The 20,903-nt window shown below is 37.6% G+C and overlaps 1 long non-coding RNA gene across 2 annotated transcripts; it reads right to left on the bottom strand.

Moving 5' to 3' along the window:
- Window positions 1–1,933: 1,933 nt before the first annotated feature.
- On the bottom strand, window positions 1,934–5,350 carry LOC139191372 (uncharacterized). Of its 2 annotated transcripts, XR_011575403.1 has the most exons (6): window positions 5,026–5,350; window positions 4,807–4,927; window positions 4,633–4,709; window positions 4,292–4,360; window positions 4,098–4,176; window positions 1,934–3,307 (listed from the first exon to the last, which is right to left on the bottom strand). It is a non-coding gene; the product is annotated as an uncharacterized lncRNA (long non-coding RNA). The 2 variants fall into 2 exon arrangements; XR_011575402.1 differs by having other exon boundaries at window positions 1,934–4,176.
- Window positions 5,351–20,903: the final 15,553 nt, after the last annotated feature.

Here is a 20,903-nt window from a genome sequence, read left to right as displayed (position 1 = left end):
ACTCGGCCCAAACTGATATTTTGGGCCCAAACAGTAACTAATTTCTTTTGCTAGGGCGAGGCCATGAGCCTTAGCATGAATATGTAATTTTATTAACTTGCTTATGAATGGATGCATGCTTGCTTTCAATTATTAATCACCGCGATTAAAACTATCTATGTATTTTAATGACTGATCACCATTAGGATATTTAGACAAGTAATTTGATGCAATTTTTGTTGGAACATCATTCTGAAATTGAGGAGGGCTTCTTATGATTAGTAATTGTAAGTTCACTTAAGGCGAACATCACAACTCTTAAGGGTTGCATGATTTTTCAAAGGGTTTTCATGAAACTAAATGAGTCTTGCATGTTTATATTTGATCTGAATATCACAGACGGATTGCATGTTAGATATACGTTTTCGCTTGAACATCACAATGAACATATGCATTAGGAAAACCTAACCTTCAAAGCATGTATGTGGAAATTCATAAGTAATTGATAGAATTGCATAGGATTGTGACGATGACGGCTAAACCATAGATTTCACTTAATTGATTTTAATTTAAAAACGTTTTTCTTCTTTGCTGCCATTATTTCCAACTTTCAGATTTCATTTATTGTTTATCTAATCTTTTTAAATTCATAAATCTCAAATCTTTAAAAAAATCTGTTTTAATAATTAATTAAGAGTTAGTTTAATTACAAATTAGTTAAACAATCTTTGGGGACAACGACCTTGAATGAGCATCTATACTACAATTACCTTGTATTCTTGCAAGTATTTTTTAGTGATTTTAATCCTATTTGCGCAGGTACTAAAAATCTTATGAAGAAAATGGCGCCGACGTCGAGGATTGTTTTAATTAATTTGTTTTTATCATATACTTAGTTAATTATTTTCTTTTAAAAAAATAATATTTCATTTTAATTTAATTTTCGTTTTTATTTCAGATTGCTTAAATGTGTGCATGGTCAGCACTAGATCACAACCTGCACAGTTTGTTCCTTTTGACCCAGAGCCTGAACAGATATTACGAAAACAGCACAGAGAACAGTTTTTAGCATCTGATCCATGACTGCAGGACACATTTCCGCAGATTTGTTTGCTGAATTTATGGACAACAAGGTTAAAATGGCGTTAGCAATACCCACAGCAGGCAAACCACTCAAAGAGTCATTGGCTGCTCGTGCAAATGATGTTCCTAATTGTATAATCCATCCTGCCTAGGAAGAGGGAGACACATTTGAAATCAAGCACCACATGCTTGGAATTTTACGAACATTCTGTGGGCTGCTTAACGAGGATGTGAACATACAGATTGCAAAATTTCTTGTGGGTTGCAAAAATATATTGATTAGGGGTTTTTCTGTCGAAGCTATTAAATTACTCTTTTCCCTTTCACTTTGAAGGATAATGTGGAAACTTGGTTGTTCACTCTACCGGTTTATAGCATTACTACTAGGCAACAATTACATACAAAATTCCTGAATAAATATTATCCAGCATCCAAGACATTGAATTACAAGCAGGAGATTATGACATTCACACAAAAGCCGAACGAAGAGTTTCATGAAGTGTGGGAGAGATATACAGAGATGTACATAAAGTGTCCACATGTAAATATTGATTCAGATACACAAATGAATATTTTATTTGATAGGTTTAATCCTACATCTAAAAGCCATGTTAATGCCTCAGCTGGAGGATCGTTGTCAAATAAATTTGCAAGGGAGGCATTTGAATTATTTGATATGATGGCTACAAAATCTCAACAGTGGGCAGCATAACATTCACAGAAAAGGGGTATTTTTGAGTTATTAGCAGGTTCTCCTAACATGTCTGCACAAATAGAAAAAATGGAGAAGAAAATGGATGCAAAGTTTGATATTATTCTAAAACAAATTGCAAATTCCACAAACAACAGCCACCTATACCAACAGTTTGCAGCATGGTTACACACGATATAATGGGTTGCCCGCATAAAGAATCCTCGGAGCTTGTTGAGCAACATGTTAATATGAAGAACAGTTATCAAAGGCCTATGAATGATGCATATGCAACTCATTACAATCCAAGATGGAGGGATCACCCTAATTTCAAATGGGGTGACAATCAGAATAATGCAAAACCATTCCAGAATACACAAAAACCATTTATTCCATCCAAACCATCTTTGGAAGATTAACTTACTAAATTAGCAGCAACAACTCAATCATTCATGGATGGCAGCAATCAAAGAATTCAAAATGTTGAAGCATCAATTAAAAGTTTGGAGCAACAATTTGGACAGCTTGCTGCACAGATCACAGAAAGAAAAAGGGAAATTTCCCAGCCAAACAGTTCCAAAACTAATAGGCACAAAAGATTGTTGTGCAATAAGGACTTTGAGATCTGGAAAGAGTTATGACAACCGAACAAATGAAGAAATTAGTGTTGTGCAGCCAACAACAAAAACATAAAAAACAATTATTAAAATTGCAGCAGAACACAACCTGGCAGAATCTAACATTCCCTCAGTGCAAACTCTTGAACGTGGTTATGAGCCTCCAACACCATACCCAAAAAGATTGATTCCAAAGGCTAAGGATCATCAGTTAAAAGATTTTATGCAAACTTTGGCTAAAGTTCATATTAATTTGCCATTGTTGGAAGCCATTAGAAAGATTCCTTTCTATTCCAAAATTTTGAGGATGTTTGCAGTAAGAAAAGAAAGCTTATTGAGTTAGAAAAAAAATGTGCTAACAGAACAGTGTAACGCTGTCTTATTGCATAAATTGCCTCCAAAGAAGAAAGATCCAGGGAGTTTTACTATCTCTTGCACCATTGAAAATTGTGATTTTAGTAGTGCTTTAATTGATTTAGGTGCTAGTGTAAACTTAATGCCTTATTCTGTTTTTAAATGTTTAGGTGAAGGTGAGCTGAAGCCAACTCCAGCATTATTCAATTGGTAGATTGTTCAATTACCTATCCTAGAGGGGTCATTGAAGATGTTATTGTAAAGGTGGATAATTTATTCTTGCCAGCTGATTTTATGGTTCTAGACATGGATTTGGATTTGAAAACACTCATCATTTTAGGTCGGCCTTTCATGGTAACAACCCGTACTCTTATTGACGTTGAAGCCGGAACATTAAAATTCCAGGTTGAAGATTAAACAATTGTTTTTAGGTTGTTTGAAGCTACCACACATCCAGGTGAAAAGCAAGAATGCATGCGTGTTGATGCATTACATGGTTTACCTAGTACCGAGTTTATGACCAGATCATCAACTGACCATTTATCCATAAAGCCTCCAAATTTGATTCGTGATTGCATAAGTCCTAAAATACAACAGCAAAGTGTGCAGCATGATGTTCAACTGATTAACAGTAAGAAAAAACATAAAAAGTTGCAAGGCAGCCCAAATTTTAAGAAATTACAGACTGGTAAAAATGTGTGGTTGTTGAATTCCAGTTTTAAATTAATTCCAGGGAGACAAGAGTCTTAGTGGAAAGGCCCTTATATGGTTAAGCAGGTTTTTCAAAATGGTAACGTGGACATTGAAACAAAAGGCAAGGGTTGTGTGCTCAAGGTCAAGAAGTATTTACTAAAGTCATTTCTAAGGAAGTTTAGTGCAAGTGAGTCATCTACTCTGAAGGAACAAGCAACTTGATCACTAGCCTTCAGCAATGTCTAGGTATGGACGTTAACTAAAGCGCTTGTTGGGAGGCAACCCAATTTTCTATCCCTACTCTTTTTAGTTTCTTTTAAATTCGGTCAAGTATTTTATGGTTGTTAATTTTGTTACTATTTGTTTCACTTACTATGCAAATAAAAAAATAAATATAAAAAATAAAAATAAAAAAACTGAAACTGAAAACATAAAAAAAAAAAATGAAAACTACAAAAATATTTTGTTTTTAATTTATCTTTTTCTAGCAGTATCTATGTGAATCTGATACACAAGTCTACGAATATGCAGATTGGTTTCAAAACATTTTAGGCACAAACAAAAGACTGAAATGAAAGTACTGGATGCACCCAGCAGCAAGTCTACTTTACTATCAACCACATCAATTACTTAAAGCATAAATCAATGAAGGAAATATGAAGCAAGTTCGGGGATTATACCTATGCAAATGCGCATCTGGGATTTTCTTGGCTTCCCAGTAGCTCCAGTTAATTTTGTGCCGTGCTGAACTATTCGAATCTATAAACACATAAACTTTGAACATTAGATATAAACTCAACAGATCTTTATGATAGCATTTAAGTTTGGGGGTTTCCAAGTGCAGATCTAGTTCTAGATCAATGCAAAAGACTACCTTCAGATTCATGGATCGTTACGGTATGGTGGACCTTCATCCTTGTGATTATCGATTTAAGTCTTGTACCTTGCAAGAATACAACATGCAATTATTAAGTTCAAATATGTAGTATGCAGTCCTTTTAGTCCTCTTGTTTATCACATTGTTAACAGGATCTGGGGTCCTTAAAGTTTTGGTTTGAAGTCACATTCGGTCTCACATTATTCTGTTCCATCCAGATCCAATCATAAGGGCTTATTTTTAATTATTGAGTCTACAATGAATTATGTTTCGGTTTTCAAAGAAAGAAAATAATAAAAAAAAATCAAGACTGAACATTGGTGAGTGCAGATCTATACCTTTGCTTTCGGATCTGCGAGCTCAAGTTGTAGTTTGAGTCCATTTGTTAAGAGTTTTCTTACGGATCTAGCATTACCTTCACAAGATGGAACAGAGGCATCAATGCATTCAGTTTTCTTAGACTGTTTGGCATGTAAACAGCAAAAATTGGAGGAGGATGGGTTATACTGAACCTATGTTCAAAGATCTGGGCGTTTCAAGTTCATGGATCCGTGTTATCTGCATGTTCTTCCCACTTCTCTTCATTTTCCTTGCGGATCTCCAGCTCCTACCACAGAAGTCCTTCAGTGTGAGCTTGTACAGAGACGAATCACAGGGAAAACAAAATTATCTCTTAGAGTTTCTTTGCAAGCTAAAAAATATGTATATTGCACAGAATGGGAGGTGCTTACCGTTGCATGTTCAAAATGGTCTTGATTTGCACTCCAATCTCTGTTTTCTGAGCATATCTTTGCTCAGGGAATGATGATGATGACAATCTCAATGTGATTTTGTGATGGCTAGAGGATTGGGCAACTAAAGGTTCAGGTGTAAAGAGAGAGAAGGCTCTTGAATTTTTTTCAGAGAAATGAAGAAGCGAAAGAGCGAGGATGCCAATCTTGGATGGAGGTGTGGTTGTTGTTGGGCTTGAGGTTGGAGAAATGAGAGCATTTTCTGATATTAAAGAGAGAGAAGGCTTGAGATACATATCTCATTTCGAGAGGAAGAGTGGTTGAAGGTTTGAAAGAGTAATAGACATAGGGACCTGTTATATTGGGAATATTAATTATTAATTTTTTTCTTCACGGGTTGGTTTGAAAATAAGAGAGGGAGAGCCGTTCGGCTCTGAGGTCAAGGACATGCAGATAACCGTTTGGCTCTGGGCTCGAGACAATTGAGGAGAGCATCCTATGTTGGAATAAAGATAGCTAGGGTTTCTTTCTATGAGTGCAACCAAGTGGGCTGTGGTATGAGAGCTATCGGCCCGACCTTATAACAAGTGGGCTGCTCCTTTTGTTCATTCTTTGCGATCCAGCAGCAATTGCCAGGCCTTCCGTCCGACAGCTATACACGAGTGTGCATGCATGTGCGCGAATCAAAGCCTTCTATCCCACGTCTTCTTGTGTTCGATCCCAGGTGTGTCCTTTTTCTTTTTTTCTTTTATTGCTTTCTATTTTTCTTAAGTTCTTTTCTTTATTTTTGCTAGCAGCTTTATGTTTTATTTTAGGCCTTAATATTTTTTCCAATTTCTTTATTTTATTTTTCACACCTTGAGGACAGTGTGTGATTTAAGTTTGGGATGGGAAATAAGAAAATTTTTATTTTTTTAATATTTTTTTTGTGTCAGTTAAAAAATATTCGTTTTTAAGTTAATATCCATATATTATTTTAAACATTAGAACAAATGGACATAGTGAAGGTGAATCCCACAGTAGCGTCTTTTCTATTTATCGTTACTTAGACACTAATTCGTGAATTATACTTTGAAATTTGCACATCACACCAACATGGTTTGTGGGGAGTGAGATTGAAACACTTACTTTTTGTCTAAGTGTATTTATATTTTTGTTCTATATAAAATAAAGTTAGTATGTGTTACAAAGTAATAATTGATCCACCCGAGGCTTTGCCTAGTAACCGAGCCAGTCCTGCCTAATCAGCAGTGATTCTCGCATTAAACAGTAGAGTTTTGGCATGGGGTAGGGTGGTTAGTTGGTTTCGTAGCCTTTTCAACTCGAGTTAATAAGTCATTAGGGGTGTTCTACACCTAGTGCCCTAAAGCCTTAAGGTTTGGGAGCCATTGACCTAAAGCTCGCTACATGGGTTGGATCGAAAACTTAAGGGAAACAACATTGCACGACCACTACTGTTACTTAAAAAGATTATATGAAGAAAAAAAAAAAGAGAAAACAAAATTTCGAAAAGAAAAAAAAAAGAATGATTATATAAGTGTGTGAATGATTAAATAAAAGGGATGAGAGGTAAGAGTTTTAGTCGAATCTCTTTGACCATGATGATTCACTTTACACAAAATGAAGTTTGCGAATTCTTTCTAATTGATTTTAAATGGCTTAGACTTTGTGGTGGGATTGGTTGGAACTTTTGAAAAGATTTTCTGATTTTTAATATTTTCTATGGATTGCAACTTGAAACTGAAATTTTATGTTTTAGCTAGGTTTTATTTAAGTTTTTTGAGTTCATTAGATTTTATTCTTGTTTTCTAGATTTGTTTTGCTTGAGGACAAGCAAAAAGCTAAGTTTTAGGGTATTTTGATGAGTAGATTTTATATTATATATTTAACCCTATTCTTAGTATATTTTGGTTAATATTTTGGAAGAATTTTGATACTTTGGTTGTATTTTTGATATAGGACTTTCGACTTCCTCTGGAGCAAAACAAGATCAAATGGACGAATTTTGGAGTAATTCTAGTTGGAAGACATTTGTGAGTCACTTGGATTGATCCTGTCAAAATATCAGATTTTTCCACCAAGTGGTGATTTCCTGGCGAATAAATAAAGGAGCGATGCACAATGCTGGAATAGTGATGTTTTGGGCTTGAATTGCACTTCTAGAGCCCAAGATGACATCGGATGGGTTTGTAGCCTTCTGCAGATGAGTTCAGAACGTTCTTATCTTTAAAACAAGCTATCTTGGGCCAGATTTGGAGGATATTTGAGGTTAAAACATGGCTGGACAGTTTCTGTGCAGATTGTCCTAGTTTAATTAAAACTCTATTTTCTAAGTTATATTATTATTATTATTTAGTTTCCTAGTTGGAATAAGAGACCTATGTCTTAGGGTTTATGCAATGGCTTAGCAAATATATGGCTTTGCCGTTCTTAGTTTTTGGCTACGCTTTCTTTTATGCAACTTTGGAGACAGAGAATAATTGCTAGTGTTCCTGGAGATTTTCTACTTCAAGGTGTTTTCATTCTTATTCATTCTAATGATATTTTCTTTGATTTTTATTATGAGTATGTGTAACTAATTCATTTTGCTAGAACAAGGCCATGAGCCTTAGCATGAATATGTAATTTTATTAACTTGCTTATGAATGGATGCATGCTTACTTTGAATTATTAATCACCACGATTAAAACTATCTATGTATTTTAATGGCTGATCACCATTAGGATATTTAGACAAGTATTTTGATGCAATTTTTGTTCGAACATCACCCTGAAATTGAGGAAAGCTTCTTATGATTAGTAATTGTAAGTTCACTTAAGGCGAACATCATGCTCTTAAGGGTTGCATGGTTTTTCATGAAACTTAATGAATCTTGCATGTTTATATTTGATCTGAACATCACAGACGGATTGCATGTTAGATATATGTTTTCGCTTGAACATCACAAGGAAAATATACATTAGGAAAACCTAACCTTCAAAGCATGTATGTGGAAATTCATAAGTAACTGATAGAATTGTATAGGATTGTGACGGTGACGGCTAAACCCTAGATTTCCCTTAATTGATTTTAATTTAAAAACATTTTTCTTCTTTGCTGCCATTATTTCCAACTTTCAGATTTCTTTTATTGTTTATCTAATCTTTTTAAAATCATAAATCTCAAATCTTTGATAAAATCTTTTTTAATAATTAATTAAGAGTTAGTTTAATTACAAATTAGTCAAACAATCTTTGGGGACAACTACCTTGTATGAGCATCTTTACTACAATTACTTTGTATTCTTGCAAGTATTTTCAATTATTTTAACCTATTTGCACAGGTACTAAAAATCCTGTCAGAAGGTAAAGACATCACTCGTGTATAGATCACGTGGTCGTGTTGGAGAACTTGTTGATGAACCAAGGCCGGGTGCGATTGTCGTATTACAAGTATCGCCTCGCCTAGCGTGCCTCCTAAGAGTTGTGCTCCAAATGCTATTTGAGCCAGTTCGTCTGCATCGGTGTTTCGACCACTGGAGATGTGTTTGAAAGTGATACCAACAAACGACTCAACCAAATAGCTGGCAACCATGTGATAGGGCATCAGAGTACAACTCATGCAACATAATGTTCCATAGTTAATCATAAGTTTCGAATGGTCGAGGACAAGTACGCGGGCTGCCCTCAAATCGTGAAGGATGTTGAGGCTGATAATAAAGGCTTTGTATTCGGCCTGATTATTTGTACAATCAAAATCAAGCTTTAAAGAGAAATACCAATGGTGTCTATCTGGGGATTGAATGACGATCCCAACGCCTAACGAGGCTGAAGTACTGGAACCATCAAAATACATCGTCCAATAATTATCACTTGTTTCCATCATGCTGATTTCGACGTCATTGCCCCCAAAACCATATAGAGAAGGATGTTAAACCAAGAAATCGGCTAATGCTTACCCTTTGACGGCATTTTGTGCCACGTATTGCAAACTGAATTCGGACAGTGCCATTTTCCATTTTCTAATTCGGCTTTTGACCATTGGTCGAGTGAGCATATATCAAATAACATCGGTTTGGGCGATGATCGGAGTGATGGAAGGGAGCACGTAATGCCGGAGTTTAGACGTGGCAAAGAGTAAAGCCAAGCAGAGTTTTTCTATGGCTGAATAATTGATTTCAAGTGAGTTAAGATTCCGACTGAGATAAATGATGGCCTGCTCACGCCTGACATCGTTGCCTTATGCAAGGAGGTAACCGATGGACTCCTTGGCCACCGAAATGTATAGCTTAAGAGGTTTACCACACCGAGGCGGTACGAAGACGGGTGGAGTTGTATGGGAAACCTTGATTGTGTAAAAGTCGCTTGATGGTTTTCCCGCCACTCGAACTTGTCCGAATCTTTGAGTTTCAAAGGCGTAGAGAATGCTTCTTGGTCAAGTAAAGACTGAAGTGGCTTCTTGGTCATCGGAGGTAGAGTGTTAATGATCGTGCGAGCTTTATTTTCGTCTACCTCAATGCCACGATGATGTACCAGAAAACCCAAGAAATTGTTGGCCGATATGCCGAATGCGTATTTGGCCGAGTTCATTCTGAGATTATGTCGGCGCATACGAAAGAAATCTTGCTGAAGATCTTCTAGATGCGTTTAGCGGCACTTTGATTTAACTACCACATCATTGATATACACTTCTATGACCATGCCAACCAGGTCATGACATATGGCATTCATAGCATGTTGGTATGTGGCTCTAGCATTTTTAAGGCTGAATGGCATGACTACCCATTCGTAAGTTCCGAGTGCCCCTGGGCAACAAAAAGCAGTTTTGTGAACATCGGCTTCGGCGATAAAAATCTGGTTGTAACCAACATGGCCGTCCATGAAGGACAACATTTCATGATTAGCCGTAGCATCAATTAATAAATCTTTAGAAGTTGCCAAATTCAGATTACGAAAATCGATGTAAATGCGTAGAGCATCGCTTTTCTTTAACATCGGTACGATATTCGCTAACCATTCGATGTATTGAGTGGTCATAATAAACCCGGCTTTTAAAAGTCGAACTAGTTTGTCTTTTATGCCGAGTTGCACTTCGGTCGAGAATCGCCGAGGGGGTTGGCGAAAAGGCTTACAGCTAGCTTTGATATGTAATTCATGCTCGATAAGAGTTTGATTTAGACCAGGCATCTCATGGTAACTCCAAGGAAAACAATCTTTAAATTCGTGTAGTAACTTACAAAAGTTGGTTTTCATGGATTGGGGTAACAAAGCACTAATAAATAATGGCTGAGGGTCATCGGCCGTTCCAACATTTATTTCCACTAATGGGTCATTGACTTAGGGCTTACTGTCTTTGAGCTCGGCCGGGACAACTTGGACTTTGTCAAAGGAAATGACGAGACCATTATCTCAGTCGACGAGAAACTCCACGAGGTTTACGATTGAATTTGGTTGTTTAGAAATAGTATACCAGTAGGCCAGCAGTCGTTCCATGGTAGATGAAGTTGCGGCTCGTCGCTCGGCCTGTTTAGTGTTAGACATTGGGCTCAGTAATGAGGTTAGCCAACCCGAGTCTTGTCAAATCCTAGTGCACAGTCTCGACGCCAACCTTGATGGCATTCTGAACTGAAATCCACGTTAGCAGTCATTCATTGTTAAAACCATGCAAGGTGATGTTGCCAATGTGGTCGTCATAGTAACGTGCCTGGATCATGTTAGCTTCGAACAGCTGATTGTCTGCTAGATGAACCACGACCGATTTACCGTTAAAAAAAATGAGAACTTGATATAAAGATGATGGAATACAACCTGTTTGATGTATCCAGTCTTGATCAAGCAATGCGTTATATTCAGTCTTTGAATCGACTATGAAGAACTCGGCCATGTGATTCGGACCTGTGATATTTATTTCTAATGGAAGTACCCCTTTGGTCTGGGACTTGTCACCGACGAAACTACTCATGGTGATCCCTGATGGAATAAGTTCATTGTTAGAGTGACGTAGTGTCTTTATGATAGAGACGGGCATGATATTGATCGCCGCGCCACAGTCGACGAAGATTTTGGAATCTGGATACCCCTTGATGTGTGTTGTAACATAAAACGACTTCAAATGATGGAGATTAACTGATGACAAGCGAGGAAATAATTCGGAGAGAGCCGCTATGAGCTTATCTTTCTTCGTTACGAGCTCGATTTCCTCAACAGCCATAAAGTCAACTTACGTGGCTTCTTGAACAACTATATCGCTGTCTAAGGAATTTGGTTAGGACGTGGTTGGCTATAAATTGGTAAATAAGACATGGACCATACTGATTGTCATGTTGTCAAGGACGAAATGGCTCATCAGGTCGTGATCTTCTTCTTCTTCTGGATTTTCATAGGGAGTATCAGTTTCTCCTTCCTCAGTTGTCGCCGGAGTAGGTTCTTATGATATGTCTACAGGAGTTTTCTCATTCCGTTCATCGATCTCGGGTTCTTCTGAAATCAAAATCAGGTCCAAGATCTGTGTCGTGACACGAGCTTGCTCCTGATACATGATTCAGGCATCTGGTGTCAAGGTAATTATTTAATCGTGTGACACAGTTTGTTTCATTGGTCGTAAAGTCGAAAAGAGAGAGGTTGAAAATACTTCAAAATGGTACCACAAATATCCAAGGTCCTCGAAAGAGAAGGGAAGCTTAGCTGCATCAATATTAGTATATGGATCGACATCAAAGCCAATGACTTGGGCCTCATGTATATGTTGGAACCTAGCTTTAAACCCCGGGTCCGAAGTTTTTTGGATGATTCGTTCCACATCTAGACAAGTTAGAACGAGATCGATAATATCTTGGCATGCTTTCGGCAAACCGTATAAGTCATTAGCCGAATGCATTCTATGAAACTCTCGAATGTACCCTAAAGCCTCCCTGAGGAACGGTAGATGTAGATTTTTTCTGACTTTGATCAACGATTCCGGTATAGGTGCCAGAAGAAGTTTATTCTCGGCTTCCTTTCGGAAGTACTTGAGACGAGCTTTCATCTCCCCTGGTCGAAGAAGAAGTTTGATCTGCTTTTCGGATTCCTTAATTGTGGTTTCAAAATCATGATTGATCATATGTTTTCCTTGAAGCAACTTTGTCATAATAGTCGGAGGTTGTCGTTCATCGTCATTATTGGTTTTTTCCTTCGGCTGCCACTTGGGGGCCGAAGTTTCTTGGGCTACTTGTCGGTAGGCCATACAATCCATTCTTTAACGCCGACATTTCTACGACTTAGAACGTGGTGTATAAACCACTAGGGGAATGAAAGGTATATCAGCATTGGTCACGTGGCTCAAGGGGCCTAAAAGTGCGTTGGTTCATGGGTGATCTTGAACTACCAGAGTTGCATGCATAATAATCTTGGTTATAGAACGGCATGTCAAAATCAAGGCAACGTCTAGCCAATGACCGCTTGGTATCTTGCGTTTGAGGACCAAGCCTATTGAATACCTTATGACGTTGACCTGCTCTAAGTGTTTTTTGGGATGTCACCACGGTTGTGGGCGTTTGAAGTACTGCCATCTGTAGTGGCTCTTCTTTTAGCTTAGTTAAAACGACGTTTGCTTTGCAACAACTACACATGACTGTCGGCTCGTCAGCTTCCTCAGCGCTGAAGCTTGACATTGATTTGACAACGACCGATCTGATTAAATCTTGAGGTGGCTCGTTTGAGAACAAATCAATTTTTAATCATAGCTGACAATTCTGTTTTGGGACGTGTCACATTGGAACGAAATTGGCCTTTCCTTTTCCTTTATCCCTAAGTAGATGAGCATCTACCATACTCACCGTCCCTGTAAGAAATGGATTAGTGTCGACACCTATTTTCTTTTCTGGAAACTTGAGTTTACCGTTGTCAATCCAGCTTTGGATGGCATCTCAAAATACGACGCAGTTGTTTGTTGTGTGTTTGTTCAAGTTACAGTACTTGCAATACATTTTTCCCTTCAGTTCTTCGGCCTTGGGGATATTATGCCCCTACCAAAGTTTGATAACTTTGGCAAGTAGCAATTGATCGAAAATGGTGTCGGCCTTAGTAATGTCGAAAGTATAAACTTTTGACATTTTGGCAGTAGACCTTTCAGGGGCCGAACGAGTTTTGGCATCTTTGGGATTAGCATGAGCTAACGCCTTACATATGTATGGTTTGTCGATTACTATCTCAATCGCGTCTATACTGGCATATTCTTCAGATTCGGCTAACGCATAACTGCCCGTGGAGTTTATGTAAATTGTTTCTCGGGACGGGGACTTCGAAATGTTCTATTCTCGGAGTAAATAGTTGTATTGCTCGACATGTTAAGCTAGTTCGTACATGTCACAGAAGTTCGCCCCCAGGAATTTCTTTTTGTACTCTACATCGAGGCCGTTTAGAACGATCTTAACGAACTCGACTTCAGGAAGAGGTACTCGGCACCAATTTCTGGCTGATTTAACCCTCATAAGATATTTCATCAGTGATTTGTCAGAGGCTTGAGCCATCGTGTCTCAGGAGGACACTGATACATCCATCCCTGGCCGATATAATTGCTCATGAAATTTCTCAACTAATTCCTCTCAACTTTGGATAGAGTTGGGTAGGAGATTGATATACCATGCGAAGGCTGAGCCGGTTAGCAAAAAATAAAAAAAACGTAGCTTATGAAAGTAGTTATTAACATCCCCATATTGAGCAGTGAAATAGGCTACGTGTTTTAATAATGATAGGGATGATTCTTCGATGAAAAGACTGAAGTCTGGAATTTTGAAGCCCTTGGGATATTCAAATTTTTCCACGAATGCGGGATATAGATGAATGAACTTTGGAAACTTCGGCCCCTTCTTTAAGGCTGAATCGATCATTCTTTGGACTTCGGTCATATTGACGGATGCTATTTCCGTGCTCTGGTTAGATCCGTCTGATTTACTGCTTGATCCCCCTCTTTTCTCGAAGTAGGTCATTTGAGCTGAGCAGATCCTGGCTCGGCTTGTAATGTTGGTAAAAGCTTATTCCTTTGTGGAAATTATCGAGAATGATCGACGGGTTCATCTTCGTAGGCTTTACTAACCAATAGGTCAAGCAATCTGGTGTGTGTATCACCATTATTGTGTATCATCTCATCTAAACTATCTACTTCTCAGCTGACTGTCTGTTCAACCTGCCAGGACTACTCGTCAAGTCGTCTGTGAAGAAACGACCTAGTCGGTGGATCATAGCCTTCACCACCATCTTCATCGTAGTTGTCCACTATCCCTTCAATGAAAACACCTGTGGTTTTGTTAGGGACTTTTGCATTACGAGGCTGACCGCTGAGACAAGCTTCATTTTCCCGGCGCGATGCACTTGTAGCTTTAGGTGTCACGGTAGCAAGAGGATTTTGTGCCTATGGAAAATTTTGTCCTGAACTCTAGACTAGCAGGTTGGTTGTTGATTTTCCCATGACTGCTTTCTTTTTTATTAACCGTGTCTTAATTGGCATGAAATTCATAGTTTTAGCACTTCGTCCCACTGGGCGTGCCAAAATGTTGACCCTAAAAACTACAAAGCCTACGTGACGCGCAGGCCTAGGAATTAATAAGCTAACTAAGTCATTCAGTTGTATGCGGGGCGTGCCAACTCGTATGCCAAGCTCAGTCAGGGAGTAAAATGTGTTGATGTTGTGTTGAGCACGCTGCTGACTTCTTGATCTTGCGACTGCTACCAAAGAAATAACACGTCTCGGCCTTCGGGTTCTAGAGCCTGAAGACAAGGCTGCTAGTCTTGTGAAGTTTATGGATCGTTGACGCTGCATTCGGTCACCTTGATTATATTCGTAAGAGTGTAAGCACGCCGAACTGGTACCAAACTATACGGACGTAAGTACTTAAAAGAGATGTATGTCTTGATGGTAAACATGGTTCGGCCATCAAAATGCCGAACTTTAAAACTTACTTGTTAATATCCAATCATAAAACAATTTGGCGTTCAATATGCCAAGCCTAGTAATCTGTAACGCCTCACTTCGTTGAGAAGGCTAATAAGATGACCTCTGCCAACTTGAACTCGAAAATCCTTCTTGGCCGAGACTTGAATAGATAACTAGTCGGCCTCGACGCAGTGCTGTTTATCCAAACTGAAGGTGCTCCGGGGTCGGCTGATTCTACGACAACGGTGTTGTTTATCCAAACTAAAGATGTCACCGGTTGCCTTCACAATGCTGTTTATCCAAACCGAAGATGTGTTGGAGAAAAAGGAAAATAAAAATCTCAAGGTTGTTGAGAGGTTTCACGTAGAGCGAGAGTTTGCGCATTGCAGTTTGTGTGTTGAATTGGAAGGGCCTTTGAATCATGCATTCCCCTCTATATATATAGTAGCGAACCAACTCTTGGCCGAACCAGCGATGTGCCCGGACTAAAACATCCAAATCTAATCTGACTAGGATTCGGCCAATCCTAGTTCTAATAGGTTTCTGAACCAAGCTCTATAATGAATCATATTCACTCCTAAATTCCCAACACCTTCAATTCTGAAACTCCCTTGTTGTACCAAGCCTCGACTTCTTTGCTCTTATCCAGATCAATCCTTCCTGCAACAGGACTCGGCTGACCTAATTGGCGGCTTATGACAGCTTGGACGACCCATAGTATTTTCGGAAGAGCATTGGACCGAACACAAACCTAAGCTCGGCCCAATAATATTATTTTGGGCCGAAACAAGTTCTTTTAAGATCCATTATAAATCAATAGGAGCCCATGTTCAGTATTTTAGAGATAAAGCATAAAAATTCCAATTGAACATAGAGGCTCTAGGATAAGCCCAATTGAATTCTATGAACAAAGAAAGTAGGGTCGGTTACTTTGAATCAAGCACAGAGACGCATCATACCGAGCACCTAGCGTCAGATGCCAAGCTCAAGCCACGGCTGTTAACCGCCACCAAACATGATGGGACATCAAAGTCTAATTTGAGCACCATACATCAGTAGCAGAAGCAAGAATGAGTAAAACTTGTACAGCTTGAAACGTATTATCATAAACACAATACACAGTTATCTTGTCGAAACCAATAACTAGTTGATAATCCTATGATCAGGAACATTTTTTAAATATGTAAGCTTAACTGAATCAGTATCGTCATTCTAAATCTATTAGATTTTCTATTCTATACTTAGTGACCCATATTCTTTTTGGACTCATAAATTATGATAAATTTAGTATAATTTAAAAAAATAGTATCACTTGTAATAGAAAATGCTCGGAGGTTTCCCCATCCACTCCTCCTCTTACTAAAAAATAAAGAAAAGGCACATCATACCACATGAACACTATACACTAACCGAAAGAAAAGAACAACATTAAATTTGAAAAACATTAGAAAAAGGAACTTGTTTTTGCTTGACTCCGCCGCATGTGAAACTAATATTATTACCCTTCAGTATATTGCCTCTGCAAATACTAACCTGGGAAAAATAGAGAACCCATGATCGTGTATCTGTAGATTACATTTGAATCAGCACTGTGAAATCGAAAAGAAGCCCTAATTTGTTGTGAACAAACTATAACCCCTTGGCAAGAAACCCGAAAAAGAAGACGGAAAAAAAAAGAAAAAAACCTAACTTGTATTATACACAAAAAATAAGCCCGTGGGATTTTTTTTTAATTTTGCTACAAGAACCCACATATTAGCGAGTTCGTTTTCCATGTATGTTTCTCTTTGCTTGGATTCCTCAACCCTTCGATTGGGATGAACGGTTAAGATTGAAGGTCCGGAGGATCCCCGGATAGAGATCCAGAGAGGATCTTGATTCAGATTTTTTAGTATGTTTTGGGTACACGATTCAGTGCACCAAGTATCATAATATTAGTGGTTAGAATTTTTTTTTCTTCCAAATATCCAATCACTTGTATTATGACATTTAGTGTACCGGACTTGTTCTCTGCAAACTGAAAATCTCTCTAAAGGCACGAACCGTCGTCTAAACGAAACGATAGCATTAGCCGTGAACTTTTCCAAGAAGAACTTTACGTTTGGTGCAAAACAATATTGTGGCTTGCTAAATAATCTGTGTGGCGAGTATGACTGGTGTGGTCGTTGCCTAAAGTAATTAAGACCGTTCTTATTTCTTAGGCGCCAAACTGGAATGTCATTGCCTATACTGTCAACATAAAATTTACCTGTCGGTCACAGTTATATTCTAATGCCAAAAGCTCAAACGCAAAGCTTGTGTTTTTTTGCTTATGCAAATTTCCAATAAGATGTCTATAAGCCATCAATAACATTAGTAGATTACTTGTCCACCCAAAATCTTATCAATACATTATCAATTGTGATTTGGTTCAACAATTACTTCTAATGCTCATTTGGGTAAGTACGTCTAACTGAAAAATAATCCATATCATTATCACGTTTGTATTTTCTTGGTTTCAATTTTAACAATTAATTGAGTTCTTATCTAATGTTTATGCTAAATTGATAGTTTATGTCTAATGTTTCCACATCATTTGTTGTTAGTTTCTATATACTCTGCTGTTTGGGAGCAGAATTCTAAGCAGATTACGCTTTCAACCTGGGTGTTGCACAAATCAAGTCTTATTTTAGTCATCCCAGTAAATTCAGAGCCATGATATTGACAACCATTGGCGAAGCCAGGTAGATGTTTCGGTCATTGTATTCCCGGTTCTTTATGGCCAGGCCAACATGGTAACATCTGCCACTTCAGTTACGTCTACAGTGCCAGATTTTTTCTTCTTTCTGTGCTTGGCGGTGGGGCTCAAATATTTGGGTGAACAAATTTCAATACAGAATTTTTTTTTTTCTTTTTCTCTTTCCTTTACATTTTTTGCTTTTTAAAATCTAAATATAGAAAGCAAGTGACCCTTTACAACAGGCGTGTAAATGAGTTGAATTCTTGCATGTCGGCGTAGATTCAAACTCCGTCGGTAACTAATCTAACATCTAATCTAACAAAATCTATCGTTTAACCAAAAAAAAATCTAAATATGGGAAATGATTTCTTATTTCATAAGGAAAGAAAATAGTTGCACAGTTGAAAAAAGGGAAATCCATTGAGATTTTGTGTAATCTTTCTCAACTTGAGTCATTTAATCCATTTGGATTTAAACCTTAATGGCACTATGATCTCCGAGTCTGCTACAACAATGGTATGACCTTTAAATCCATTTAAAATACGAATACTCTGCTAACGTAGTGTATGAGAATATAAAAAAGATTTGAATTTTGGTAATTGAAATAAGCTCACAACACTTCGACATTTTTGTAATAGGCTCGAAACAATTCGACATTTATCTCTAAACGCGTTCCAATTCTATTTTTTTTTTTTTTTTTTTTTTTTTTTTTAGAAATATTCGAATTCGAAACGCTTGGATTTGGATTGAAAATTTTAATAGCGGAATCGGAAATTAAATTCCAAGTGCACTCCTATCTCGAGCAACCGTTTCTCACCGAAAAGTAACATATTGGAATGGTAGAGTAGGCAACAACAAAACCAATCATTTTCGTTAGTAATAGATAAATTTAGCGACAACATTGTTTTCCCTCACCGAAGGTAAAGCTCTTCTTGCAAGATTTCATGATGTAGGTTCAAATTCGATATCACATACGGTAATATTTTCTAAATTCAACCTAGAAATCCAATCTAAAAGTTTACTGCTTTGACCTTTGGGTGGGTGTTAAGAGACTTCGCAGGAATTTTGAAGCGAGCGGCGTGGGAAGTTTGGTTTTCAGCTCAACCATTGCCGCTGAGGCTGCTGTCGTGAGGGCAGCATGATGTTCTGCAGATACAGCGGCTGTACAAAGGTAGATGTGGAGTCCGACTCCCAATTGTTGATTCGTATGATTACTAGACAAATGGAACGAGATGCAATATTAGAAGGGGTGCTGTTTGATATTGATTTTTTAGCTATGCATTTTGATTTTGTCAAGTTCAGGTTTGTCCCGCAGGATGGCAACCTTGCTGCCCACGCGGTAGCTTCGTTTGCTACCAAGCATGGTGGCAAGCTCTTTTTGGGATGAGATGCCCTAACTTTTTATTTAATATTCTCGCAGCTGATGTAAACCTTGTCATTTGGCTTCAATAAAATTCTATCACTTCGACAAAAAAAGATAAATTAGGCTAGAAAATTGGATAAAATGAAAAACAAAGAAAATTCCCTGTGGGTAATTAGATTCACATATTGATGATAAAAATCATGTGTGCTCAAATGTGACCATACCATAAACTTCACGTGTAGTATATCTTAGTGTCGGACGCTATGCAACAATGCACTGATCACAATATCTCAGCACAAGGACAGTTTAACTTATTCTCTGAAACTGTACAATGGACAATGTATTACAATTGGAAGCTAGGAGACAATAAGTTGACTAAAAAATTATTTCTCCAAAAAAAATTTGTGCTAAAAATGTTTAAAGTGTAGTATCTTAGTGTCAGCTGCTATGCGACAATGTACTGATCACAACATATTGGCGCAACGACAATTTAACTTATTCTCTGAAAATGTATGATGCACAAAATGTTACCGTTGCAAGCTAGGAGACAATAAGCTGACAAAATAATAATTTCTCCAAAAAGGTCCGCCGTATACAACAATATAAGATGAAATGCGATACCATACTAACCAAATTGTTGATTCTCCCAAAGCTTTATATGCAATATATTAATGTCGGTCATAATGTGAACCCTACACTCTAAAAATGTCATCATGCATTCTTCATTCACATGTGTTGGTGGATTCTACCTCTAGTAAAAAGATGGTACAAATAATAGTACAAATAAATGATAAGTGTAGCGCTACTCTTTCATATATGAAAACTTATGGTGAAAAAATATACTTGAATTGCAGAATAACATTTTTAGAGTGCTAATAATAGTTTACTTTTTTCGAGAGGCAAATAATATTACCTGGGATGTTCTTACACACAGTGTACTAAAACTTACAAGCTATATTCATATAATGATTTTCCTCTTTATGCTGTTGTTAATTCTTAATATAGTCCTGTATAATTCTTTGGCTATATATTGTTAATTTCTTTGCTAAAAACTCGTGTAAGATAAAATAATCAAAAGGCGACGAGTGGATTTTTGGGTAAAAAGGACAAAATTACCCTCGAGACACATCGGGATTCCTACGCCTGAGCAGTAGACAATCATCCCTCAATCAAGTCAAAAATGCCCAAAATAGGTAACAAATTCAAAGTTATTTCATTCATCCTCATCTTATATTTTCCACAAGGTAATTATTTCATAACCTTCAAAACATTCCATATAAATTGAGTCAATCGGCTAATTAATGAATTTATTCCTAATTAATCCATTAATTACCAATTAAATCACCCATTTCACACAAAAATACCCCAAAGGGCCAGCCACCTTTTGTCAAAAGGGGTCTGGCCATGCTCTATATATTGAACCCCATTTTCTCTAAAAACCTAGGTCCACGCTCTTGCAGAACTCGAAAAACTCTCCAAACACTTTTCTCTCTAAATTCTAACTTTGGCATGAGAGGTTCTTCGGCCAAACCCCCCCCCCCCCCATTCATTGTGGGCATGTGAGGCTTTTGGCCTTAACTAAAGGTGTTAATTGTTTTGTAGATACAATTTTGTCCAAGATTAAGGAGGAAGAAATTTGCATCCACAAATTGGTGCTTGCATTGAGAGTTAAGTCCCACACTCGTGGAAGACTCTCGCATCCAAGGTTTTCTATTTTCTTGTCCATTTGTAGATTTTTCATACGTTCTTATTTTAGAATTTTTTATTTGCAAAAATTCTTTGATAAAACGTAAAAGAAAAGTACAATGGCTACAAATTTAGAAATTTCAACGAACAAAAATTCCAATTTTCAAGAGATGGGAACACGGCGATCCACGAGGTTAAACGTGACAATAAGTGGAGCGACAT

Source organism: Malus domestica, chromosome 14 (assembly GCF_042453785.1).
Source record: "Malus domestica chromosome 14, GDT2T_hap1".
Classification (NCBI taxonomy): domain Eukaryota; kingdom Viridiplantae; phylum Streptophyta; class Magnoliopsida; order Rosales; family Rosaceae; genus Malus; species Malus domestica.
The sequence above is the reverse complement of the archived record's forward strand: the minus strand, read 5'-3'. Positions and strand labels throughout refer to the sequence as shown.